This window comes from Cydia splendana, chromosome 6 (genome assembly GCF_910591565.1).
Source record: "Cydia splendana chromosome 6, ilCydSple1.2, whole genome shotgun sequence".
NCBI lineage: Eukaryota > Metazoa > Arthropoda > Insecta > Lepidoptera > Tortricidae > Cydia > Cydia splendana.
Genome location: NC_085965.1, coordinates 20,905,604 through 20,917,895, shown reverse-complemented (window position 1 = coordinate 20,917,895; position 12,292 = coordinate 20,905,604).

The following is a 12,292-nucleotide window of genomic DNA, read 5'->3' as shown; positions in this document are numbered from 1 at the left end:
AGTCACATACCAGATGCCACTCACATATCTATCGATGTCAATGGAATATTAATTAGTGTTAATTGCATTCATTATAATACTACATATGAGTATTTATATTGTTTAATATGATGCAATTATTTAAACATGATTGATGATAAACTCCTTTAATTTCCTTTATTTTTGTTATCATTTCCATATGTGACAACTGTTCAAAAAACAAATTAATTCAAAAAACAGGTCCCACTTTTCCCTTAACACAGTTTCAAGCGCCTGTAGTAGTAGTTGATTAAAATATCCGTCATATTGGCTTTTACGACAGCCGACACTGATTTGTGAACATTACAGATTCACTCGCCGGAAGAATTGCAAAATACAATTAAAGTTTACCTTCCAGAGTGACATCGCCTGATATGTCAAGTCGAAAATAAAACAAGTATCACGCAAGGGACAACGCTCGGACCATTACACTTTCAGGGTTTTTTTAGGTTAGCAACCAGTTTGTGACTGATCTTTGATCCCGTAAAATTCTTACTGTTGTCGGGATCAAGTTTTAGCAGCGATGGGTTCAGTTGACAAATGTTTTGTGAAGTGACCGGGACGCGATTAACAATGTAAATGTATGAAAAGTTATTAATTACGGAGTCCGGTTCACACCTTCACTACATTTGGTTATTTAATGTATGATTAACGAGAATTGATAGCACGGCAACTTTATAAATAAGTAAGTATGACATTGACATCATAAAATATTTAGGCGTGGTGATAATGAGGGTAAAAGTGCAATCATGTCATTCATTTTCATTAAGTCACACGTGATATGAAATATAAAGGCGTAATATTGCACATATTAAACCTACACGATAAGATAAAGTCGATAAAGCAAAAGTTTAAATGAGGATAGCGGATAAACACACTTGATTTGGTCATTGGATAGTTCCAAATTTTCAATACAGTGAAATCTTAGGTACAAATGTGCCGTTTTCAACCAAAAGGGTACTTATTGTCGGTTGTCGATAAGGCGCTATTTCCATAAAGCTTCAATTTGAAATCAACCTTATCGCCATCCGACAATGTGGTACCTTTCAATTAAAACGTCACAAATATTGGAACCACGGAGGCCTATTTTAATTTATTTACCCTACGAAAAAATTCTTCCTCAGTCAATGCTCTGGCACATTAGCAGATAAATCTCATCCCGCACTCACAGTAATGGAGTGTATGATGTATGATACGGATTAGATATTTTTAAATGCTCATATCAATCTTCCATTTGGTGTGTAGGGTAGTGGAATGCTGGCGTGTGTAAGGAAACATTTGCAATACACACGAATGTGTTGCCAAGCTAAGGCAAAAGGGCATATCTTCATACGAGTTTTAATAACATACTTGTTTTTTGCTTTTGACAGCTTTTGCTTGTGTCATTCAACTTCGAACATTCAGGGTTTTTTTTATGGATTTATTGGTACACGTTACAAGGAAATATCTTGGCATTAGTCTAATCCAGCGGTCGGCAACAGCGGGCCCGCGAACCCCTCACTTGCGCCCCGCGAGCCTCCCTGGCTATTTTGTATGTAATATTGACAAACGACAATGTCTGATAAAGTCATAAATATTAACAAAGTGCGGCCCGCGTCAATTTCGTTAACTACTATGTGGCCCTTGGCTGCTAAAACGTTGCCGACCGCTGGTCTAATCTATAGAACGAAAATAATAGTACTTATCTTCGTGTGCTTTTAGATTGGAATTTGAATGGAGAGAGAAATATTGGAGAGAAGATTTTAACACGAGGGAGATTCGTAATGTCTAATGTCACAACAAACAGAGTTAAAGAAATAATCATACATTACATTTAATTTCAGAACATTACCCTCATTCTTGACTTGTGTAGATAATAGACCCGCTAACACAATTTATAGTTCACGAAACATGCGATAGCAAAATTATAAGAAAACTAGATAAAAAATATTAGATAAAAGAATGGTCACCAAGCGGTTTCGATTAAAACAATTATAAATATTTATATGTGTTGTACAAATCCAGAGAAACGTAGGCTGACTTTTATAGGCCATCTGCTAGTCAAACGTCAGATCGAATGGCTATAAAATTACGACTCGTTTTTTTATTTCCTATGGGTGCAATAACTCCAAACGCTGCTATATCGTTCGTAACTTGTCTCATTAGTGTCGTTTACATGATAATTGGTGACATACGATACCTATTATCTAATCGGATACAGTGACAAGAGTGCTAATTATTTAGAGCGTATGAATTCGAGGTTTGCAGATAAATGAAACGGGTAAATAGCTGACCATAATAACTAAACTAGAGTCTAAAGGTGCGGAAAGAGAACAGTCGTGGATGTATAGGACCCCATACATATGTCTATGTCTATTTGGAAAAGAAATCCAGATAACTTTATTGATGCTGATTGTACCTTCTTGTATGTTGATTTTTGGTCAAGCAACGCAACCTCCAATATTAATGTAGCTAAGCACAATATGTACAAACACCGATTCATCTAATACCTACTACTACTACTTATGGCCTGGCTTAGTCGATTAGTGTAAGAATCTCTATCTATCTGAGAAATAATATATACTAGGGTGGTTCTAAAAACATTTTTTTTTCCGACGGGGCACGGCACCCCCTTATTTTGTTACACTTATTATGCTGATAAAATAAACCAAGTTTCGTAATTTTATCTCAACTACAAAGGGGTGCTCAACCACTTTTGAAATTTTTGTATGTTGTATGAAACCCAAAAAAAAGATTTATTATTCAGACTTTTATTTAAGTATCTATTTTCACACTGTTTGCACATGTGATTTATATACATTTTGAAGTAGAAAAACATTTTTATTATAATTTTTATAGTTTTTCAAGAGTAAGATTTTTTTAAATTTCACCTAAAAAAATCATAAAGAATAGAAATAAAAATGTTTTTTCACATTATAACTTTTAAATCACACTTTAAAATAATGTGAAAACGACTACTTACATAAAAATCTAAAAAATAATAATTTGATTTTTTTGGATTTCATACAACTTTGAAAAATTTCGAAGTGTTTGAGCACCCCCTTGTAGTTGAGATAAGATTACAAAACTTGGCGTATTTTGTCAACATAACAAGTGTAACAAAATGAGGGGGTGCCGCTTCTTCTAGCTAGAGTTTGAATTTTCCCATACAAACGTGAACCACCCTAATATATACATTTAGAGTTTTCCTGTTCCAGATTTATATACCTAGTTATCTAGAATTTACATAAACTTTATCCACTCTCCCGTTTTTTCTAAGAATCGTGCCCATGAAGGCGTATTTTACGCGACTATAAAACTTGTTGTCGCGTATTTAATTGCTCTGCCCTCAAATACTACAGGTCTTTGTCCTGTTACGTCAGAACGGGACATTCCCGGTGGCGTCCTGTTTAGCGCATAAGGAATAACCAACGAAATACAATTATGGCTGTACCAGTAACAAGTTTCTGTTTAGTACTTTAGTAGTACGTAAACATCAGTAAATTTGCCAGTAAGCTTGTAACAAAACGACTGGCAAATAGATCACCTACTGCGTTAATTATAACAGTTTTAAACGATTCACGATTCACGGTTAGTTTTACTAGACTTTCGACCGGGATATGGACCGGGGTTTATTAATGCCGTTTATTCACTGTGTTCAATAGTTAACTAAATTAGATGTAAAACCAAATTGTTAAATGTAACTCAGATTTGCTTAGCTTACTTTAGGGTTAGGGTGCAAGCGGCATAGATTTAAACATAAGGAATCGAAATGGACTTACAGATATTGTCCATTTGATGGATGAAAATTATGGTCACCAGTTGCGCTACTCCGTCCTGTCGCATCTCTACTTCTACGAGTACTGGAACACAGACTTCGAAGTTAAGGTAAAATGAAATGCTAAGGAATACTCTCATTTTATTACATATGATTTAGTCTATTCACCCATCTGATCTAGGATCACGACGCCATCCGCTAGTCATTTTACTTTTCAATTAAATAATTGAATTACTGATGTCTTTCGACAATGATAATTATCATTTAAATGACATTACGCACGGAAACGGTCAAATCCATCGTAGTGTAGTAAATAAAGGTAGTGGACCCCGCAGTAATTCCTCAGCCAGAAAAAACTTTACAGTATGATAAAGTATCAATAAATAAAAAGTATTGTATAAATTTCCAAAGAATAATAATAATAGAATTAAAGTAAATACCTAAAGTCTTAAATCGTTAATATCTTTTTACGGAAAAATGCTCCGTTCAAACTTTCTTCGCCAGACATATTCATGTAACTTATTGCAACAATATATGAAATATCAAAAAAATATCCCAGCAGAAATACCAGTATTAATAAAATAAATTTTTTTGGCGTGTCTTGGACCGGAAAATTGCTCAGTCTAATTTTTTCACTGGAATGCCATTTTATTGCCGTTTTATACCTACAAAATGAAAATCTAAAAATTTTCCACTCTCAGTTTTTAATAGTTCTATAATACATACATTTCGATACGCATTTTTTTTGGATTTTTTTACCCACTACGCCAAATTATATTCTAAGATCATATAAGAAGAAAAAAATGACAGAGCAATTTTCCCATGAAGATGAGCGTCAAAAAAAGGAAGTATCATAAAAAAATATTCTCATGTTTGACAAAACTTTTAGATTTTTTTCTAGTATCACATACTGATACAAATAACTTATTTTGTAAAATAATTTTGGACTGAGGAATTACTCGGTTCAATATATAATCAGATTTGTGTTTTTACCTAACTTAGGAGTTTTTTTTTTTTTGGATATTTATAATGTTAGTCTCGGCTCATACTATACAATAACCAAGCTAAATTTCATCGACTGAGAAATTAATGCATGGGTCTCCATACAACAACTTGCTTCATTTACTACCCTATCGCTTGAGCGTAGAGAATCGATTGGACAAAGGTAATTTGCTAATTTACGGTAGTAGGTACTTTAATCAATAAAACCTTGAACCTGGATGTTTCCAGCCATAATTATGACAGTCATAGGTATTGGAGTGTAGGTAGATTTCAATAAATAAGTTAGGCTTCTTATAAAAAATAACTTGAATAGTCTTTAATTCAACGCATTCAGACTAGGTTAATTCATATACGGTTACCTATACATACGGTGGCTAAAAAATAACTGCATTCCCGTTGCCAGGGAGGTTTTGGAATCCCAAAACCTCCCTTTGCTCAGTATGATTATACTGAGCAACTTTTACTATGGGACCAACCCCGAAATCGCGAAAAAAAAATTTGCCTGAGTGATTTTGGCTAGGTAGTCCATTTTCTATGGGAAGGTAAAATTTTTTTTTAGCGATTTTAGGGTTGGTTCCATAGTAAAAGTTGCTCAGTATAATCCCAAAACCTCCCTGGCATCAGGAATGGAGTTAGAGAATAGCCACCGTGTATAGCATTAATTTTTTTAGCTATAACTTCTTACTAAAAATAGTAATAAATTTCACCATAAGAACACAGGCGAACTGAGAAGAACTAAGCGTTTTCTGCAAAATTAAATGGAACTAAAATCTCCTCTACATGACAAGCCCCGTACCTCATCCTTTTTGAAACGGCTTGATGAAATAGAGAAAACTTACAAAATCCGTTTTGTTACACGCAACAAACGATTACATGGCACTAAGTGGGTTGTCCATTTGGTTGGGCTATTTTTTTTAATTTTGCGTAGGTTCACAACTTGGTTAATGTCGGTTAAGATAGTAAAAGCTGGATGATTTATCGTTTTTAGTCTTGATATATAATCTTGTAAACATTAAAAGCTGATGTAGGTAAATCAAAATTGAACATTTATTTGTGACGTCCCACGGTCAAAGGTACCTTATGGCGGGTATGGAGTTATGCATACCCCAGTAATCTACAATAAATAAGCTATCGATAACACAAAAGATCAACCTTCTAGGTTGCGTAGTTACAGAGATATGATTTTTTGAAAATAATGTTGTGAAATGAGCAACTTTACGATAGAGAAGTTTTAAGTTTAGCCGCCTAAAAAACTATGTTCCTGAAGTAAGTTACATAGTTGACTACAAATAATAATACCTTATATATCTGAGATTAAAAAAATATTGCGACTTGTTCTGTAATGCCAATAGAAACTTTTGATATCGACTGATTTATGTGTATACTAACCAATCTCTTGAAAATAAAGTTTTATTTAATTTTCACGATTGATTGCAATGCGCTCTCAAGATTTAAATTTTATCTATTAGAAAACGACACTGACAGACAGTTTAAGCAAAAAACAATACCGATTTAGAGGTGAAAATGTATTTTCTGACTTTTTCATATAAAATCACAAAATTGAATATTTTTACTTTTAATGTGACACACAATCAATTTTTCTGAGCACATATGAAAGAAATTCTGTCATTCAAATGAAATAAATCCTAAAACCGCAACTAAATACTATATTAAACCCCTTATGCCACTTTAAACTTACATAACAATAACAGTATTTGCTCCATACATTTACGAAAAGGTACCTTATGGAAATAAATCTAATAATACATCACTACAAAATATCAATCATATTACAGTTTATCTTTTATGAATAGAAAATATTAATTTACATTAAACTGCCCCAAATTTAATTAGTTCTTCGTCATAATAATCTTAAAAAAGACCAATAATTTGTATGTAATGAAAAGGTACCTTGTGATTAAGTTACATGATGAGGCATGATGATGATGGAACAGTTAGGATAAACTAATAATATTTTGGGGTTAAGATGGTATAAATCGTCTATTTCCTATCAATAATATATTTCGGTTGCTATTGAAGATAAGCGGCATTGAGGTTCAATGACCTCAGATATTCCATAAGGTAATGCGTCGGATATTGGCATTTTTCAGCACCAACCAATGGCTGATTTACTGCATGCGACCAAACCAAATGAAGATTATTCTAGTTAAGAAAGACTTGATGAGAGTAGCTTTGGTATAATAGCAGGCTACTTGGATTTGTGATGTCGGTCTATGTACGGTTATAATATTTGCGAGGCGCCCCAACCAGAACTGAAATTATCAAATTAGTTTTGCAGAATGCTAATACAGTTCTCTACCAAACTTCTTTTCCCGTATTGACTAGTTTTTTTGGGAATTTTTAATCTTTTTTCCATAAGGTACCTTTTCTACTAAACTCTGAGACGACATTACTAGGCTTATAACTAACTTATAACAAAAATAAAAACAGGTAAACAAACGTTACGCATTAAGGTTTCAGATCACACAATAAAAAAAAATTGAGCATTTTTTCACCTCTTTACAAAACATTTCATATCTCCGAAACTAGAAACCCTCATAAGGTACCTTTTCCCGTGGAACGTCACATTTATTGATTTTTTAAACATTATTATGGATTACTTTGTGGCATTGTTTAATTTAATACACTCTTTTTTTGGGCAGTTGTGTAAAAATGGCATTCGCTCCACTAATCCAGACTAGTTTTCTACAGGAATAAATAAACCTAACATTGACTACTATATGTATTTGCCGTATCTGCTTTTGTGATGGTAATAATATTAGCAAAAGTATAATTTCTTCTTTCAATGGGTTCCAACTAGGTAACTCTAATAACCAGTAGGACCTAATGTTTCTACTGAGTAGGTAGACATGTTTGTGTATTCGTGTGAAGCGACATTATTCGCTCTCGACCCTCTCGATGTAACGATATACCCCTGCTCGCTCCTGAGAGCCGTCGCGGTCCGCCGGCTTGTCTTATTGTTTCAACTGCTACGTAAGTTATATGGTTATAACATCGCTTACATACTACCTACCATAATCACTATTAATTGACCTTTGTTAGACCTTATAACTTTGCAATAAGGTTTACGAAATGTTTGTGGACGAAGGTACTTGAATCGAGCACGAGTTTATTCTAGCTAGCTCAAGTGGCAAAAACGATAGATAAACATCTGATTCGTACAAATGTATAAACACTCAAGATTGGGGTATAATGATTATAATGAAGTCCGTGAAAGAGAAGTTATTTAATTCATTTGAGAATATGTTGGCCCATCAAATAGCCTAAATTATTTTTCAAAAAGAGTCAAAATTACCCATTTCATGAGATTTATAATAGTTTAGCAATATACTCTATGTTTGTTAATCGAAGACCCATATTTGATAAGCTGCAATAGGTATACTAATTGAATTTATTGAATCACCAGCTGATTACTCATAATTAATTGCGATTACTTATTGCCGATACAAATGTTTTCGATTTGACTCATATGGTTTGTAGAATTCGTTCCGCAACTGTCGTAGCGATTTTGCCGATGTTTTATTAGTGGAATTTACTTTATGGAGCACTGATTGCAACAATATACTGTTGTTGTCATTTATGGGCTATAATTCGCCGAAAAATTAATGCAACTGAACATAAAACCAGCCCTTGATGACACGATTGAAATGCTGAATTTAGCAAAATATATAAACACGTTTTTTCTGTGTATCGATCGAGTACCTAAACAAAAACAGGTGACAAATTAAAACAAATGAGCCGGTACCTTTCATAACGTTGACAAATCGTTGGCCTTTAACTTTAAAGTTGTTCATGAAATTGTAATGGAAGCAGGCAACCAGGGAAGGATTGTTCGCTTAATGGCCCATTCTGGTATTAACATATCAATGAAGGAACGTCACTCTTTCAGGGCGTACGGAAATTAAATATGAGTAAAAACTAAATATCTAAATACCGCATAAGCCAGCAATACAATTTTTTGCCATTTACTCTGTAAACATGTCTCAAAAAGAAAAACAAAACTCTTATGATATCGATATGACTATTTGTTTACGCGCGAGGTATCACGACAACGCCACTGAAAAAAAATTACAAAAACCGATTCTTGTGAAATTTTGTGAGCAGGTTCAATAATGATTAAATAGATTTTTTAGTCAATTCAGTTTTTGGGTTTTTCTCAAAATGGCGGACCAATAATTTTTTTCAGTTTAAAAAAATTGTGCTCGCAACAGTCGCGTTGTCTACAGCACACAGAGCCACTAGTATATATGTATTAGAAAGGACCCGATTTTTAGTATTTAGATAAGCCGATATTTGTGATATTTAACATGCTTGACCGATAACATAAAGTTCGAAGTATGAAAATCTATGTGCACAAGCCAATTCGGCGTTAATAAATGCGGTATTCCCCTAAAGGTAAAATTTAAGATCTGTCGTAATCTGCCCCATATGGGGTGCGCGTGACATTCGGACTGCACGTCTCGTTCAGCAAGTGATAAATTATCTTTCTGGCACCTCGACGTGTCGCCCACGGCCTCCCACTAGTATGCGCCGCAGACACGCGCACTGGACATTCACAAAGTACAGACTAATCAGCTTAAGTTTAAACTCCGATTACGCTAGTTAGGACGATATGCCATCTGTCCAATATCTTGGTCCAATATGCATTGCATGTCACTCTCTTATTAAGCAAAATGTGAGACGCAAAATAAATGGAACAGATGGAATACCAGGGTTCACTTGAGAACTGTCTAACTACATTTGCCAACGCTAAGATGTAATGCATAATGACGACCGGTCTGACCTAGTGGGTAGTGACCCTGCCTGCGAAGCCAATGGTCCTGGGTTCGAATCCCAGTAAGGGCATTTATTTGTGTGATGAACACTAATATTTGTTCCTGAGTCATGGGTGTTTTCTATGTATTTATCTATATCGGTATGTATATCGTCGCCTAGCACCCATAGTACAAGCTTTGCTTAGTTTGGGGCTAGGTTGATCTGTGTAAGATGTCCCCAATATTTATTTAATTGTTTTCCTTCGTATTTTCTCGGAAACGTTCGTGTTTGTCATGCTACATCAGACAACTTCAGTACTTTTTGTATCCAGACTGGCTGAAATAGCGAGACACGTTCGTACGTTTCCGTGGAAATACGAAGGAAAATAATTATGCACCACACCTGTACAGAGCTCTACTATGGCTCTACATACAGGTAAATATAATAATCAGAGCTAAAACAATAAGGCTTGGAATGCAGGCAAGCCTCAGTTCTCGGTAGCCAACGCCGCGAAGATAATAAGATGCTACAAAATGATGTAAAATTAGTCTCGTCTCTGAGCTAATCAACATAATAGATGTTGAGAATGTTGAGATTAATCTTCGCTACGAGGAATCGTTTTTTGTTGTTGTTGTTATCCTACGGCACCCAAGAGCTGCAAAGGTCCTTCACAAGCTCGCGCTACGCCTTACTATCTTCAGCGACCCTTCTGGCTTCTTTGGAGGAATCGTTTTGTGACTGCTAATGTTTAATTTTAGAGCAGTTCTATTGTAGAGTAGGTACGTTTTATTAGGACTAGCGACACGCCCCAGCTTCGCAAGGGTTACACAAAACCTTAACAAATTATACACCTAAACCATCCTTAAAAATCACTCTATTGATAGGTGAAAACCGCATGAAAATCCGTTTAGTTTTCGAGTTAATCGCGAACATACAGACAGACAAACAGAGGCGGGAGGGGGACTTTGTTTTATAAGGTGTAAGATTAGAAAGAACTCTGAATAAGCATACGATTCTAAATTAGACATTTCTTACAGTAAAATTATGAAGTAAATAAGTACTGTAGTAATAGTCGAGTCGTGCTATGCTACTAATAGTCGTGAGTAGAAATATAAAGACCGTATTGTTAAGTATAGGGACAGATAAAACCTGGTCTAACTGTTGGCATGTGTATTATTTTGTATTACTATGTTCTAAGAGTTTGATCTGAGGGTATTTTTAAGCTATATCTGATTTAAGAAGGTTTGACATTTTTTTTATTTTAGGGACTTTTATTATGCTGTTAATACCGTATAGCAAATACAGTCCGGACAAGCCTATCGAGCTGAATTTGAGACTATTTCACGGACTCTTTGGTATGATTTAAAGTGACAACAGGTTAATAGGCTGCCAAAATATGTTATCTAAGTGTCCTCTTCATGATTGTTCAATTGAGCAGCTGCGGAATAAATGTGGTGAATTTTTATTTTTACATAAAAACGATTTTTCACCCCACGTTTTGGAATCCCTTCAATTTCTGATGCAAGCGAAATGACGGAGACAGCTAGAAGAATAAGCTAAAAACCAAAGCCTAACGGACATTCATGGTGTTGATCCATCGCTAGAGCGGGTCGATAGAAACGCTCCATGATAGTTGTATTAGATGTCAAAGTCAGAGTTGTCGTAAGCAACATGCCATATTCTCTAAAAGTCCACCATGCACAGATCCTAAACTTTTTTTTTAACGAATTGAAATGCTTAGACTATGTCCAGATGTTTCGCTATACGAATCATGTGTACTTGCTGTTTACATAGTACGATTTTTTTATGTGATATTGTCTTGTTCGCAAACCGCAAATTTTCTTGTAGTATTTGTCAGCAGTCGTAATTGTTACTCAAGAGGATTGGGTAATTTTTGTCCAAACCATATGCTTTACGTCGAGGTCCCAGGACGAAATGTGTTCCTTATTAAAGCACTAATTAAACTCATGCGTAATTTTGAAATAAAAATATAATACCAAAAAAAACACTGCTAAGTTGTCCCTATAATTAACGATACGGTCTTTAATAAAAAAAAATTGACGTACCTACTCTCTAGAGAATGGAAGTCTAAAAATACGTTTGAAAATGGAAATACCACATGGCATTTCTATGGTTTTTAGTCACACTCACATAGGGTTAAGATATGTACAGTCAATCTTCTCCTGGAAAGGCTAGATCCAAAGAAATTGAGAAACAGGAAAAAAGAACTGCCATGTGTTATTTACTCGAACTTTTCATTTTTACTCCTTTCATAACTGAAATCTATGGAACTGGACTTATTGGAGAAGGGTATCCCAATATGGGACCAGCAAGACACTCGGAATAATTTTTTTAACAATCTGCATAAGAGATTAGCTGCTTATACGGTATTCTGCAAGTTTTCCAATGTTCGTATTCAGCAGAATTTTTCGGTTTAAGTACTGAATATTCGGCAAATAATTTTTATTATGTTTGTCTTGTTGTAACACTGTAAAATGCAAGCTCCATAATTTTGAAGTAATCTTCATCAGGTTATGTTTTACCATTGTCATTAAAACACATGATGAGACATGTTGAATCCATAGGTTTTGATTACTTGTGGAGAGTTGAACATTTGTTTGTGTCCCTTGCATTTTAGGCTGCTAATGTAATTGAAGCGTTTTCAAATGGTTTATTATCATGTAACTTAACTCTCATTTCATATTTATGTTTTTAATGGGATATAATAGTATAGGGACT